Source organism: Chiloscyllium plagiosum, unplaced genomic scaffold (genome assembly GCF_037043375.1).
Source record: "Chiloscyllium plagiosum isolate Xiang-an unplaced genomic scaffold, Cpla_swu_hap1 HiC_scaffold_31, whole genome shotgun sequence".
In the NCBI taxonomy this organism is placed as follows: domain Eukaryota; kingdom Metazoa; phylum Chordata; class Chondrichthyes; order Orectolobiformes; family Hemiscylliidae; genus Chiloscyllium; species Chiloscyllium plagiosum.
Genome location: NW_028270169.1, coordinates 18618570 through 18634425, shown reverse-complemented (window position 1 = coordinate 18634425; position 15856 = coordinate 18618570).

The following is a 15856-nucleotide window of genomic DNA, read 5'->3' as shown; positions in this document are numbered from 1 at the left end:
GAATCTAGGTTCCAGTCTTGCTTGGCAACATAAAACAAAACAGTTTCCCCACACTGGCTGGTAAACACGCCACACTGTGTACAGCAGAGCCCAACAGACAGTAGCAACTTGCATTCATATCACTCCTTTATCACTAACACAGATTACCTGGTGATCACCTTTGTTGTGAGATCTGCCTCTGTGCAGACTTGCTGCTATGTTATCCACCTTTCGACAAGTGATTGCACTTCAAAAAGTATTTTTCTGGCAGTAAAACGCTTTATGCTGTCCTGAGGCCATGAAAGGTGCTACATAAATGGAACTCTTTGTTTCCTTTAATGTAGTGAAATGGTCCCAGGTTTGATCTCAAAAGCAAAATACTGTCAGAAACCTTGAATAAAAGCAAAACATTATGGAAATGCTCAGCAGGTCAGGCACCTTCTGTGGAAAAATACAGCAGTAATGTCTGATACTTTTGGCATCCTTTGATATGTTTGGCTAACAACTAGTCTCAGTATTCAATTAACACTGGATCTAGCATCAATTGCCATTGTAAAAGAGTTCCAAACACCTACCACCTATTGCATGAAGAAGATTCCTAATTTCACTTCTAAAAAGTCTGACTCTTCTAATGTTTGGACTCAACCCTCTCGCTGTAGACTCCTGAGCCTTAGGAAACAGTTTCTCCCAATTGACCTTATCAGTTCCCCTTGATGTCCCGAAAATGTTGATTAAATCATCCCTTAAAAGGCTAAATTCCAGGGAACGCAACCGTAATTTGTGCAATCTCTCCTCAGAATGTAACCCTTGGAGCTCAGGTATCATTCTGGTAAATCCACGCTGCACTCCCTCCAAGTCTATTGTAACAATTTGCCTCTGGTGCGTGACACAAGGGAGGGAAATGGTGCTGAGGCCTTCCAGTTCTGATCACCATTCAGCGACCTCTGCTGGAAATTGTGTGACAAATGGAATTTACTCTTGAGATGTTGCTGTTCACCCTCCTTCGCATGAAGTTCAATGTTTGCAAAACAAAAAAATTCAAGCGTGAACAACAGAAATAGAGTTAACTAAAAAGAGAAATCCCTTATTAAGTTTAGAAATGAGTTCTGAGTAGAACTTCTAAATGTAAGCGCTTGACATAGCAGAATCTTGTTAGTTTTACCTCATTACTAATGGAGGGATATTTGGGGGTAGAACAAAAGGGATGCAAATTAGGTTAATCTTATCTTTTCTTTGTTTTATAAATTTGAGCTCTGATTCTGGAAACCCATTCCCATACCTAATGAAATATTCTGCTGGTTCACTGTTTTATGTTTGGGAAAGTGTTGATCTGGTCTCAATTAACAGATGTGGTGACTAAATTAAAGTTGTTTTAACTTTTGGAATATTGTGCGCAGTTCTGGTCTCCCTCCTGTAGAAGGACGTTGTGAAACTTGAAAGGGTTCAGAAAGGATTTGCAAGGATGTTGCCAGGATTGGAGGGTTTTAAGCGATAGGGAGAGGTTGAATAGGCTGGCGCTGTTTTTCCTGGAGCGTCAGAGGCTGAGGGGTGACCTTATAGAGGTTTATAAAATCATGAGGGGCACGGATTGGGTAAATAGACAAGGTGTTTTTCCTAGGGTGGGGGAGTCCAAAACTAGAAGACATAGATTTAAGGTGAGAGGGGAAAGATTTAAAAGGGACCTAAGCAGCAACTTTTTCATGGAGGGGGTGGTGGGTGTATGAAATGAGCTGCCAAAGGAAGTGATGGAGGCTGGTACAATTGCAACATCTAAAAGGCATCTGGATGGATATATGAATAGGAAGGGTTTAGAGGGATATGGGCCAAGTGTTGGCAAATGGAGCTAGATTAGGTTGTGACATCTGTTCGGCATGGACAATTTAGACCAAAAGGTATGTTTCCTGCTGTATATCTCTATGACTCTATACCTCAACATCTGCATATTTAATTCCGTCAATGAGGAAGATATGGTTGTCTATGAAAAATTGGGCCATTGATGTTTGTTTTAAATTCACATCTTGGAATGCCATCACTGGCATTTATCGGCCATCTTTAACGGCCTTCTTTCAATCACTGCAGTCCATATGGAGTACGAACAGCCACAGTGCTGTTCGGAAAAGAGTTCCAGGATTTTGACACAAACAGTGACACAACAGTGATCTAACTCTATGTCAGGATGGTGAATGGCCTGGAGAAGACCTTGCATTGGTGATATTCCCATGCATCTGCCATCTTTGCTCATACTTCAGAGAGGTGATGGTCAACAAAGGGAATGGTAAGCTAGTAGCAGGGGTGCTAATCAAGTGGGCTACTCTGTGCTGGATCATGTTAAGGTTCTTTAGGATTGTTGGAGCTGTATCTATCCAGTCAAGTGGCGAGTTTTGTATCCTGCTGCTGATGACTTGTGTTTTGTAGATGATGGACAGGCTTTGGGAAGGCAGGAGGGGAGTTACACTACAGAATTTGTGACCTGCGCTTGTAAATGCAGTTTTTATATGGCTAGCCCAGTTCAGCTTCAGCTCAATGCTAACTCCTACAACGTCGATGGTGGTGGGATTGATCTAAATGTGAAGGGGAGATGGTTTGAAACTCTCTTGTTGCAAGGAATGACAGCCCAAGCTCTGAGGCAACATTGATCAATGTCCACATGCACACACTATCAATAGGGACAAACTGATATGCCCCATTCACTGCACTGGCTGAGATCCACATTAAAGACAGAAATGAGCAGGAAATCTTTCTCTCAGAGGATAGTGAATCTGTGGAATTCTTTACCACAGAGGGCAGTCAGACTGAATCATTAAGTATATTCAAAGCTGAGATAGATAGATTTTTAATCATTAATGGAATCAAGGGAAAAGGGAGGGAGGTGGAGCTGAGGATTTGTACATCAACCATGATCTCAGTGAATAGCAGAGAAGGTTCATCAGGCTGAATGGCCTGTTCCTACATCTTATGGTCTAATGATCATGATATTTTACTCTCATTCCTTATGAGGCCTTATCAGTTCAATTCCTTCATTGCTTTTCATTGCTCAGTTGCCTCCAGCATTTCTAGTTTGCTCATTGCCTCAAAGCAATCCCAGTCTTCTTCATCTCTCCAGTGCCCTGTACACAACCAACTATGATGGACTGGACAGAGTGTCCAGATAACAGAAAGGTCTCTCCTCCACCAGGGCCGAGTTCGACAATTCTCCTCCTGCAAGAAGAGGACATGAAGATGCTACAGAGGCCTTTGGAAGCTGCCTTTGAAGCACAACAGCCGTGACGTTAATGTCTGAGCAGGTTTCTCCACTGATCATCTAAAATGGTGACAGTTTACCCATCAAGCTGTACCAGGCTTTGAGCGCAAATACCTTAATGATGAGGCGGAGCAGCAGCAGGGAAAGAAAGAAAGGACAATGATTCCTGCATTCCGGATCCTTCCAACTCATGGGACGTCCAGCCCCATGTGCCCAAAGATCCTTGGGTCAGGAATGCAGCTTATTCAGTCACATGATGACCCATGGATGAAACCCTTGACCCCTGAGTAGGCACATCCTCGAATTAAGGGACTGCCAACAACATTAAGATTAAATTTAGATTGTAAATTGTTATAATCATACAGTATTGAACTGGCACCAACAAAGTTCAAGGCATGTATACTTCACCAAAAGACTAGATCTCCGCTCCCCTCATAACATGGATAAGATGAATATCCAAGTTCGCTTCCCCAGGGTAGAGGAGTCCAAAACGGAGGGCACAGGTTTAAGATGAGAGGGGAAAGATTTAAAAGGGACCTAAGTGGCAAAGTTTTCATGCAGAGAGTGGTACATGTATGGGGTGAGCTGCCAGAGGAAGTGGTGGCGGCTGGTACAATTGCAACATTTAAAAGGCATCTGGATGGGTATACGAAAAGGAAGGGTTGAGAAGGATATGGGACAAATGCTGGCAAATGGGATTAGATTAATTTAGGATGTCTGGTCAGCATGGATGAGTTGGACCGAAGGGTCTGTCTCCGTGCTGTACATCTCTATGACTTGAGAACAAATACTTAATGTCCAATGAGAATGAAGATCACTGTAATGATCCCCTTGGGTATTATTAGTAGACTATTAGTCCAGAAATTCTACTAATGTTCAGGGGACCCAGGTTTGAATCTTGCCATAACAGGTGGTGGTATTTAAGTTCAATTTTTTTAAAATCTGGAGCTAGGAATCTACTGATGACCATAAAACCAATGCCATTTTTTTTTGAAAAACCTGTATGACTCACTAATGTCCTTCAGGGAAGGAAATCTGCCATCCTCACCTGGTCTGGCCTACCACACACAACAATATTGTTTCCTCTCTACTGCCATCCGAAATGACCTGACAAGCCACTCAGTTCAAGGGCAGCTAGGGACAGGCAATAAATACTGGCCAACTACTGAACCTTATCCCTCCTACAAAGACAGGTAGCTGCTTGAAAAAGTTTGGCACAAAACTTGGCATATGCATGTGCCAGCCGTTCCATTTATATACTGAATGGCTGATGATCCAAAAGACAGACCCAAGAACAGCCATGGAAACTTGGTTTTAGATTGTGTCTCTCCAATGAGAGGATGTAGAATCACAGGCAAACATAAACCCAGTGTTATTCAGCTGTAAAAATCAATAGCTTGCAATGGAACTTCTTAGGTTAACTGAAATAGGAAACCTGAAAGGTTGGATGATGAGAGAGAGGTCTCTCATATAATGCTCATACGAAAATATCAGCCTCATCACGAGGGGTGGCAGCATTGTTATGATGCCATATAGACAGATCAGTCCAACAATGGGTGTAAACCTTGCGTGTGATTATGTTATGGGTGGGTTGCTCTTCGGAGGGTGAGCGTGGACACAGTGGCTCAGTGGTTAACACTGCTGCCTCACAGTACTAGGGTACCAGGTTCGATTCCAGCCTCGGGTGACTGCCTGTGTGGAGTTTGCACATTCTCCCTGTGCCTGCTTGGGTTTCCTCCCAGGTACTTCGGTTTCCTCTTACAGTCCAAAGATGTGCAGATCAGGTGAATTGGCCATGCTAGATTGCCTGTAGTGTTAGGTCAATTATTGAGGGGGAAATGTGTCTGGGTGGGTTAATCTTCAGAGGGTCGGTATGGACTGGTTGGGCCAAAGGCCCGGTTTCCACACTGTAGGAATCTAATCTAAAACCCCACTGGCATTACATTGAAGTTTCTCCAAAACCAGCGAGAAATGACCAGTTTCCTTGATTTTATTTTCCATTCTTCTAAATGGGATGCTGAAGTCTGACTATATAACCAATGTGTGTGGGATTAGAGTCACTTTCAGGTCATTTAACAACTCATAAATTTGTCTCAATGTCCCTGGGAGGCAGCAATTACCTTTTGTCTAAAGCAGTGACTCACACTGTGGTCACTAAAATACAACTAATTAATATGCAAGAGACTAATAATCTTTCAAATCCAGCCACCACCTACACCCCTCAGGGGTCCAGTACAGGCAACAAGAACACAGGTGAAAATCTTGGATAGAACTTTTCCTCCCACTCTTCGATGTTGCTCTTCATCAGAAAACGGATGCGGTACAACTGCTGGCTTACATCAACATCTGCGTGACAGTGGGCTGTGTTTACTTTCAGGTTGGCAGGTGAATTGAATCACAACACCATCAAGTGTTTGGGCCAAAACATCAAGCTTTAATGCAAGCACGAGAAACGAGCCGTACGGTAAGCGACACAAAATGGCTGCCTTGCCATGGGAACAGGTTCCCGCTCACTGGAGGGCAATATCATAAAATAAGGTGAGTGTACAATGCCATCCCAGAAAGGTAAAAAGGGGGGAAAGGTAAGGTAAAATTTAGTTAGTCATGCAGTTAAATGTTGTGTAGCTCACATTGCATCATTTTCCATTCAGGTGCAAAATATGTGGTACTTTCCTACTCTGTCCCAGAGCACGGGAAGTGACAGATGCTTCTGAACCAGAAAATATTTAAAGTTTGCTAATTAGTCAATCAGAACAATGCTCCTTTTTTTTTATTAGTTATTGTACACACTTTGTTGATATAACCCAGTAAGAGTTTGAAAACCAGACCACACATTTGATATCACTTTGTGTCGAGAGAACATGGCCTTGAAAACTTCAAAAATGTGAAAACAAAATACAGGTGCCATTCAGTCAATACACCATGTAGAGTTCCATTATGTTAGACTGCGACTTGACACTTTGACCTTGCTTGGCCTCAACATACTGTCAAAGTAAAGTTCAAAATTGATGCCAGATTAATGCTATTGTAGCAAACACCCCAGATTTCAAAAGAGTCAGAAAGACAGCAGGCTTGGATTTTAAAGCCGTGTTAAGTCATAGAATCCCCACAGTGCCAAAAGAGGCTACTCAGCCTATGCTCACCTTCCAAAGATTATCCCACTCTCTCCCCACATTTCCCATGGATAACCATCCTAGCCTACACATCCCTGGACATTATGGGCAATTTGGCATAGCCAATCCACCTAACCTGCACATCTTTGGACTGTAGGAGGTAACCCACACAGGGAGAACGTGCAAGCGCCACACAGACAGTCACCCGAGGGCAGAATCAAACCCGGGTCTCTGGTGCTGTGAGGTAGCAGTGCTAACCAGTGAGCCACCAGGTCCACCCACAGCCCCTAAATGATCTCACCATTTAATCTTTCCTCTCTTTCCAACTCTATGGCGAGAATTATAACCTAGTATTAATTCTGGGTGTTCGAGTCAGTGGAGTTATACAGTGTGTGACTAACCCAGGCTATAGGTTCAATTCGGTATTGAACAAGAAAAAAAGGTAACTCCTGATAACAATCCAGCTGCTTTCATGGCCATTATCATTCTCTGTTACAGTGCAGGACTGATGTACAGAGGTCTCTTAGTTGAGTTGATCCTTTAAAAAGTGGGTGACACTGTGTCTTAGTGGTTAGCACTGCTGCCTCACAGCACCAGGGACCTGGGTTCAATTCCAGCCTTGGGTGACTGTCTGTGTGGAGTTTGCACATTCTCCCTGTGTCTGCATGGGATTCCTCCCACAATCCAAAGAAGTGCAGGTCAGGTGGATTGGCCATGTTAAAATTGCCCATAGTTCATGGATGTGTAGGTTAGTTGTATTAGTCTGAGGTAAATATAGAGCAGTAGGGGAATGGTTCTGGGTGGTTTACTCTTTGCAGGATCGGTGTGGACTTGTTGGGCTGAAGGGCCTGTTTCCACAATGGAGGGATTCTATATCATATTCATCAATGACAGTCCACTAAAGGCTTCAATTAATATTGTATCTTTCTCAAAATATTTGGGGTTTTTTATTGATTCAGGGAAATAGGCATCACTGGCTGTGCCAGCACTTACTGCCCATTCATTCCGAATACTCTGGAATTGGCGAACTTGCTGGGCACTGGCGACCTCGTTAAAAGGCTGCAGTGCACCTAGACAAGCTCTGTCAGCCCAGAGCCAGCCTGGAGATGCAATTGCCCTGGACAGGGCAGATGAAGTAGTTGTCACCCCATTTTACAGGCAGAGATTGGGCAGTCCTGAATTAAAGCAGAAAGGTGCTGGAGAAACTCAGCAGGTCTGGCAGCATCCGTGGAGAGAGAGAAAAACAGAGTGAACTCTTCAAGCCTGATACATCATGTCAGATTCGAAATGTGAACTTTGTTTGTCTCTCTTCACAGATGGCTGCCAGATCTGCTGAGTTTCTCCAGCATTTTCAGTTTTATTTCAGATTTCCAGCATCCACAGCATTTTGCTTGCATTTGAGCTGGACAATCCTGCTATATGGGCTGGTGCAGAGGTGGGGCCTCCTCCCCTTGGACCAACCGAGTAGGCCATGCCAGCCTGGTCTGAGGGTGCCCTTCCCAGGGCAATACAGCCTCAGCTGTCTGGAGGAATGTAGGAAGCAAATGAATGACCTACCCAACTCCACCAGCGAAAGTAACAACATCTTCTCTCAGATTACTCACACTCACTCGCTCTCTTTCCTACTGTACTAACCTCCCACCAACACTCATGCTCTACCGCTCTCAGTGTTCCCTGCAACAGCTTCCCTCACTCACTCGCAACCCTGCTCCTGCTGCCTCCTCACTCACTCGGGACACCTCCCCACCTGCACCAACATTTACAGCTGTGTGCCATCCACTTTCACCTCTCTTAATATCCGCCTCTTCCTCATTCCCAGGAGGAAAGCAGCTGACTGATCATCTCCAAGGCCCTGGATTTGCTGTCGTCGGTTATCCTTGACTTGGTGCCTGGAAAACCCCGAGTGAAGACTGTCTCCCTTCACCTCTTCACCAAATTCCGAACTCCCTTCACCACATTCTGGGGAACCTGGGTTTGAATCCTCCCATGGCAGATGGTAGAATTTGAATTCAATAAAAATCTGGAATTAAGGTTCAAATGATGGCCACAAATCCATTGCCAATTATTGGAAAAAAACCTATCTCATTTACTAATGTCCTTTGGGGAAGGAAACTGCCATCCTTACCTGGTCTGGCCTATGTGTGACTCCAGACCCACAGCCTCTTCGCGGCCCTGTGGGATGAGTAATAAATGCTGGCCGAGCCAGCGATGCCCACACTCCATGATTAAATTTTAAAAAGACTGATGAATCATGACAAGCTTCCACCTTTGGGGCTGTACTGAACAGCAATGCAAATGGATCTAACATCTCTGGTTGAGGGGCAAAATGCTCACTTGCAGGTCAAAGCAGGGCGGCTGTGAGCATCCAGGAAGTGAACAGGAGCTGCTGCCTGGTCCAGTCCATGAGCTGGGTGTCTGTCCCTGAGTGCACGGTGTCCTTACTGCAGCATTAACATTAGAACGTAAGAACGAGGAGCAGGAGTAGGCCGTTCGGCCCTTCGAGCCTGCTCCGCCCCTCAATAAGATCGCGGCTGATCTTTTTGTGGCCTCAGCTCCACTTACCCGCCCTCTCACCGTAACCCTTAACTCCTTTACTGTTCAAAAAAAAATCGAACTTAGCTTTAAAAACATTTACTGAAGTCAACCACTTCCCTGGGCAGGGAATTCCAGAGATTAACAACCCTCTTGGTGAAGAAGTTCCTTCTCAATTCAGTCATAAATCTGCTCCCCCTTATTTTGAGGCTATGCCCTCTTGTCCTAGTTTTACTCACTAGTGGAAACATCCTCTCTACTTCTACCTTATCTATTCCCCTCATAATTTTATATGTTTCTAGAAAATTCCCCCCTCATTTCTTCTAAATTCCAATGAATATAATCCCAGTCTACTCAGTCTCTCCTCATAAGCCAACTCTGGAATTAACCTAGTTGATCGTAAAATAAAACAAAAAGAACTGCGGATGCTGGGGATCCGAAACAAAAACAGAAATTGCTGGAGAAACTCAGCTGGTCTGGCAGCGTCGGTGGAGAGAAAGCATAGTTAGCATTTCAGGTCTGGGGCAAATCAGCACCGGAACTGTGAACAGTGACCATATCTTCATCAGATCAGATGACAGCGATCACAGCTTGGTGAAACACAAAGAGCGATGCTGGCACACACAAGGCTACTGTCAGTAGATTGGAGATGTGCCATGTGAGTTCTTAGATGCTGGCACATGTTGGATGCCAATGGATGTGGGGTGTGCACAGCCAGTGCCCATAGAGAGTGCCCAGTGTCCTCTCGTACCAGTTGCCAAGTATCCGATCTGACTTCCATCTTGAGCATTTTTGATGTGGAGCTTGTTTGGTAAGGTCAGAAGCTGAATATTAAGGAGTGAGTTCTGGTGTTAATAAGGCATTTAACAAGCTATAATGCCCCCTAGTGGAGCCTTGCAGCTCAGCAAAAGGATAACAAATGCTCTGGACATCCCGACTGGTTTCCTCACATCGTTCTGCAACAAATCCCACGATAGCCCACATCAAGCCCCTACACGATTCCTTCCCTTGTCACTATTACTGGGGTTAGCTTTCAATCCCAGAAAAATCCCACCAGCTGCTCTAACAGAAATTGAAACCATATTCCTGGAACATTAAGAAAAAAATCCCCAAAGAACTGCAGATGCTGGAAATCAGAAACGAAAAGCAGAACTCGCTATGAAAACTCAGCAGGTCTGGGGAGAGAAAGCAGAGATAACGTTTTAGGTCCAGTGACCCTCCTTCAGAACTGATTATAGTTGGGAAATGACTGGTATTTAGCTAAATGTTTTCACAGCTACAACCAAGGGTCACTGGATCCGAAATGTAAACTATGCTTTCTCTCCAGAGATGTTGCCAGACCTGCTGAGTTTTTTCCTTCGCCAGCAATTTCTGTTTTCTCCGTTCCTGGTTGCTAATATCCAGTCACATTCCCACTAGTCTCCCAAAGCATTTATCACACGTGAATCGAGGGTGAATTTGGGCGTTGGTGGGCTATTCAACCTTACGGGGCATCACAATGGACCCCCCTCCAAGCCTGTTTCTCACACAACACCCACGTGCTTAACCATTCAACAGCAACCCTGGGTGCAAGGAATGAGCTGAAGTTCCAACTGAACTATAACCCTGTGCTTAAACCCAGAGCTTTCTGGCAGGTCTCCACAGGGTGACTGTGTGACTTTGATTTTAAAGCATTACCCCACACCGATAAAAAACACATAATTAACAGTAAAATCCCAGCAGGGAGTAGAGAGAGCTGATGAATTGACTCTTGCATCAGTTCATCCAACACAAGTAATGATCCAGGGATTTTTGCACAATCTAGTGGAATATTTAGATGGTGTATGAGAGGAATGGTTGAGAAATGTAACAAAACTAACTCAGCCTCAATCATTGTCATATGTCAGGGTAATAGGTAAACCTCAATGCAATGATCAAACCAACATCATTAACACCAATGCCCCCATTTGAGGAACCTTTTACAAGAGTCTTAATTGATTGTGTAGGACATCTCCATCGTGCTAAATTGCCCATAGTGTCCAGGGATGTTCAGGTTAGGTGGATTGACCGTGCTAAATTGCCTATGGTGTCCAGGGATGTTCAGGTTAGGTGAATTGGCAATGCTAAATTTCCCATAGTGCCCAGGGGTGTGCAGGTTAAGTGAATTGGCCATGCTAAATTGCCTATAGTGTCCAGGGATGTTCGGGTTAGATAGATTGGTCGTGCTAAATTGCCCATTGTGTCCAGGGATGTTCAGGTTAGGTAGATTGGCAATGCTAAATTGCCCATAATGCCCAGGGATGTTCAGGTTAGGTAGATTAGCCATGCTAAATTGCCCATAATGCCCAGGGATGTTCAGGTTAGGTGAATTGGCCTTGCTAAATTGCCCATAATGCCCAGGGATGTGCAGGTTAAGTGAATTGGCCATGCTAAATTGCCCATAATGCCCAGGGATGTTCAAGTTAGGTGAATTGGCTGTGGGAAATGTAGGGTTAGGGTAGGGCAATGGGCCTGTGGGAGATGCTTTACAGAGAGTCAGTGTGGACTTAATGGGCTGAAAGGTCTGCTTCCACATTAAGGACTGTATGATTCTATTAATCCATTAAGTCGATGTGAGCACCCAGCTTTTAATATCATCACTGCCCTCCCCCCATCCCACCCCGTGCCTTTAGGCAAACAAATTTTTATCAAGCTGCTCTGTCAAATTAAGAAACACCTTAAGGAGTTGAACACAGACTTTCTAACGCAGTGGTCAGGATACTATCACTGTGTTAGAGGAGCTCTTGAACTACATTATTTGTAAATCAGCCTGTTTGTAAATCCTGACCCCAGCTCAGGGGGAACCTGAGCAGAGGGAGGTAAAGAGGGAAAACTGGGAGTGAAACAAACGGTCTATTTCCGTTCAGAGTGCAGAGGAATGGAGGCAGCTCACGGCATCACTCTCCCAGAACCTAGACAAACAGGTGCACACTTCCCCCGGGTTAAAGCTTCCCAGCCCCAGCCCCAGGCCCCAGAAGCGAGTCAGGTCTCCGAGAGGCCACCGAGAAATTCAAAGGAAAATTGCAGAAGTTCAATGGCCTGGAACTAGACAGGCTCAGCGGCTGCAGTGTGACTTTGATTCCCCATCATAACTCTGAATTAAAAATTGAGACAATTATCTGCTTGGCTTCCTCCTGATTAGACCAGGCTAGAACCTCATTAATGCAGAGGCACAGAACTCAGGCCATTAAAGTTTCTGAAATGCAGTGTTTCACTGAGAAAGTTCCGCATGGGGAAGCAGCTCTTGCCTGTTGTGTTCAACACTATTTTGGAGTTTTCCAGGCTCAGAAGCCGTGAATAGAGTTTGTGGACAGACCGTACAAAAGAAACAGAGACCCTCTCGTCTGGGTGTCCCTTGCTGGTGGCTGGTGAGGGTCTCCAATCTGATGGAGAAATAACAGTACATACAAACTGCACGAATCCTCGTCAATTTTAAAGTGAAGAATAATCAAAGGAAATGGTCTGCCGCAGTGAATTCCAATATCCAGCACCAGCTACCACCCCCCCATCCCATTCCTTTTGCACTAACATTCCTGCCTCCAGCTTGTTTACATTCGTGATACGGAGACTAGCACTGGCCAACGTAGACTCACACTGTACAAGGTGAGGGGAACAGAATGGTAAGTGGGGGAGGGGCAAAATCCACACTGGCGACAGGTAAATCGGGGGCTCCCCAAAATCCTTTTCTAAGACCACTCCAGCATCCACTCCCTTCCTCCTAACATGATCTTCACTCTGCGATTAAAGGAGAGAGAGAAGGAAGAAGAAAGATCATTGAAGTCCATTTAGTACGGGGGGGGTGGGGGGGGTCCTTGAGTTTGAACACCTTTCAAGGTTGGAATTGGAAGTTGAGGCTTGACGATGCAGAAGAGGAGGTTTATCTGAAAGAAAACCATATTGAATGTGATGGCATACAGCACAACCTTGATAGATTTCACAGACAATTCTAAACTGACTCATCACCTTATCACAGTGTTGGAAAATTGTGTGGAGTCTCCAACATTCAATACCACAGGCCTCAGTAGAACAGCATTTCAGTCAGAGACTTTAACAACGAACTCATGCAATTTGACCTTGAGGGTGGCTCAGTGATTAGCACTGCTGCCTCACAGTGCCAGGGAGCTGGGCTCAATTCCAGTCTCGAGCAACTGTCTTGTGAGGAGTTTGCACATTCTGCCTGTGTGGGTTTCCTCCAGGTGCTCTGGTATATTCCCACAATCCGAAGATGTGCAGGTTAGGTAGATTGGCCATGCTAAATTGCCTGTAGTGTCCAGGGGCCTGTAGGTTAGGTGGATTAGCGTTGGGAAATACAGGGGTTAGGATAGGGGTTTGACCCTGGATGGGATGCTCTTTGGAGAATTGTGCGGGCTTATTGGACCAAATGACTTGTAGGGGTTCTATGAAAAGTCCAAAGCTGTGCAAGCTAGGTGGATTAGCCATGGTAAATGAAGGGATATGGAGCGAGAGAGGGTGGGCTCAATGGACCGAATGGCCTGCTTCCACAGTGAAGATTCTATGACCTGCTTCATAACACAGCCCAAGATGGTTTTCTACCTCCAAATCTCCTCCTCAGTTAAACCTCAGTGGAATACATTTCCACTGGAACCAGAGATCTCCAAATACTAGCCCAAATGGCACTATTTCAGGTGAGTGTCAATCTGTATTGAAACCAATCAATGTGACAGAAATAGGAGAAAGGGAGGACTGGAGGTGCTGGAGATCAGAGTCGAGAGTGTGGTGCTGGGAAAGCACAGTAGGTCAGATATTATCAGAGGAGCAGGAGAATCGACGTTTCGGGCATAAGCCCTTCATCAGGAATGAGGCTTGTGGAGCAGGGGGCTGAGAGATAAATGGGAAGGGGTGGGGGTAAAGTAGCTGAGAATGCAATAGGTAGATGAAGGTGGGGGAGGGATAGGTCAGAGAGAAGAGTGGAATGGATAGATGGGAGAAATAATGGACAGGTCAAGAGGGCTGTGCCGAGTTGGAGGCTTGGGACTGGGATAAGGTGGGGGAGGGGAAATGACAAAACTGATGAAAATCCACATTAATCCCATGGGGTTGCAGGGTCCCAAGGCAGAAGATGAGACAGCAGGTGGTTAGGATTCGGCGATGGAGGAGGCCCAGGACCTGCATGTCCTTGACAGAGTGGGAGGGGGAGTTGAAGTGTTCAACCACGGAACGATGGGGTTGATTGGTGCGGGTGTCCCAGAGATGTTCTCTGCAATGATCCGCAAGTTGGCTTCCTGTCTCCCCAATGTAGAGGAGACCACATCTGGTGCAATGGATACAGTAGGTGACATTGGTACAGGTAAATTTTTGTCAGAAGTGCAAGGATCTTTTGGGGCCTTGGATAGAGGTGAGGGGGAGAGGTGTGGGCGCAGGTTTTGCATTTCCTGTGGTGGCAGCAGAAGGTACCGGGTGTGAGGTGAGGCCTGGTGGGGGAGGTGTGGATCTGACTAGGGGCTTGCAGAGGGAATGGTCTCTCCGGAACGCTGATAGGGGTGGGGAGGGAAATATATCTCTGGTGGTGGGGTCTGTTTGTAGGTGGCGGAAGTGGCGGAGGATGATGCGATGTATAGGGAGGTTGGTGATGTGGAAGATGAGGACTGGAGGGGGTTCTGTCTTTGTTGTGGTTGGAGGGGTGGAGTTCAAGGGTGGAGGTACAGGAAGTGGAGGAGATGGACTGGAGGGTATCGTCTACCACATGGGAGGGGAAATTGCGGTCTTTGAAGAAGTGGTTTTGACAGAAATCCATCGTACCTTCCTTCATGAATAAAGTTTGTTGCCTACTCAGTCTTCCAGCTCCTTTGCACATGTTCCAGGTGCTCCCTACATGTATTTCTTCCTATTTATTCATTCATGAAACATGGGCAGTGTTGGCTAACCAGCACTTATTGCCTATTCCCCAGTTCATAGAAATCCTAGAGTATGGAGAGATCCCATTCAGCATCAAGTCTGCACTGACCCTCCAACATTATTCCAGCCTGCCAGCTCATCCCCGTAACCCCGCATTTCCCATGGCTGATCCAGCTAACCTGCACATCTTTGGACTGTGGGAGGAAACTGGAGCACCTGGCAAAAACACATGCAGACACATGTAAAATGCGCAAACTCCACACAGACAGTCATCTGAGGGTGAAATCAAACCTGGATCCCTGGCAGCAGTACTAACCACTGAGCCACCATGCCCTTTAATAGGTGGTGTATGCTCAAATATTAATTCCTTGTTTCTTCTGAACCTTAAATAGATAAAGTCACCATTGTTCTGCTGGAGCATAGGGCTGCTCTCTCATTAGACAGTGACAACTGGTAATGACTTCACTCTGTGCCTCAGGTGATGGGAGAGGTTGAAAGGTTGAGAAGGACAGTCCATTATGGTAACCTCAGCCAGGGCTGGAATTGAACGCATGCTGTTGGCATTACAAATCAGCTGTCCAGCCAACTGAGCTACACCAGCTGCCCAGCCCTTTAAATTTGAAAATAGACATTTGGCTCATCGTGTCTCTACTGGGTCTTTAGAGGGTGCTAACCAGGTAATTGTAGGAACAAGTACTTCCAGGGGGTTGCTGGAATCTGATGAAGAGTCATCTAGACTCAAAACGTTAGCTTGCTCTCTCTCCATGGATGCTGTCTGACCCGATGTGATCTCCAGCATTTGTTGTAACCAAGTACCTCCTGAGAATCAGTCTCTTCAAGTAATTACCAATTGTCTTTTGAAAATTACTATTACATCTGCTTCAGCCACCCTACTAGACAACATATTCCCAATCGTAACAACTCATTGTATAAAACGTGACCTTCACATTGCCATTTGCATTAAAATCTGTGCCATTTAGATGTCCACTGTGTGTCACTGCGTGTTCTTATTTACTCTTATCAAGGACATATTTTGATCATATTATAACTTTGAACTGCCACAAAATTTTCCCCTAAGCTGCTCTGCTTCATTGGGATCAGACAGAGATTTCCTGTC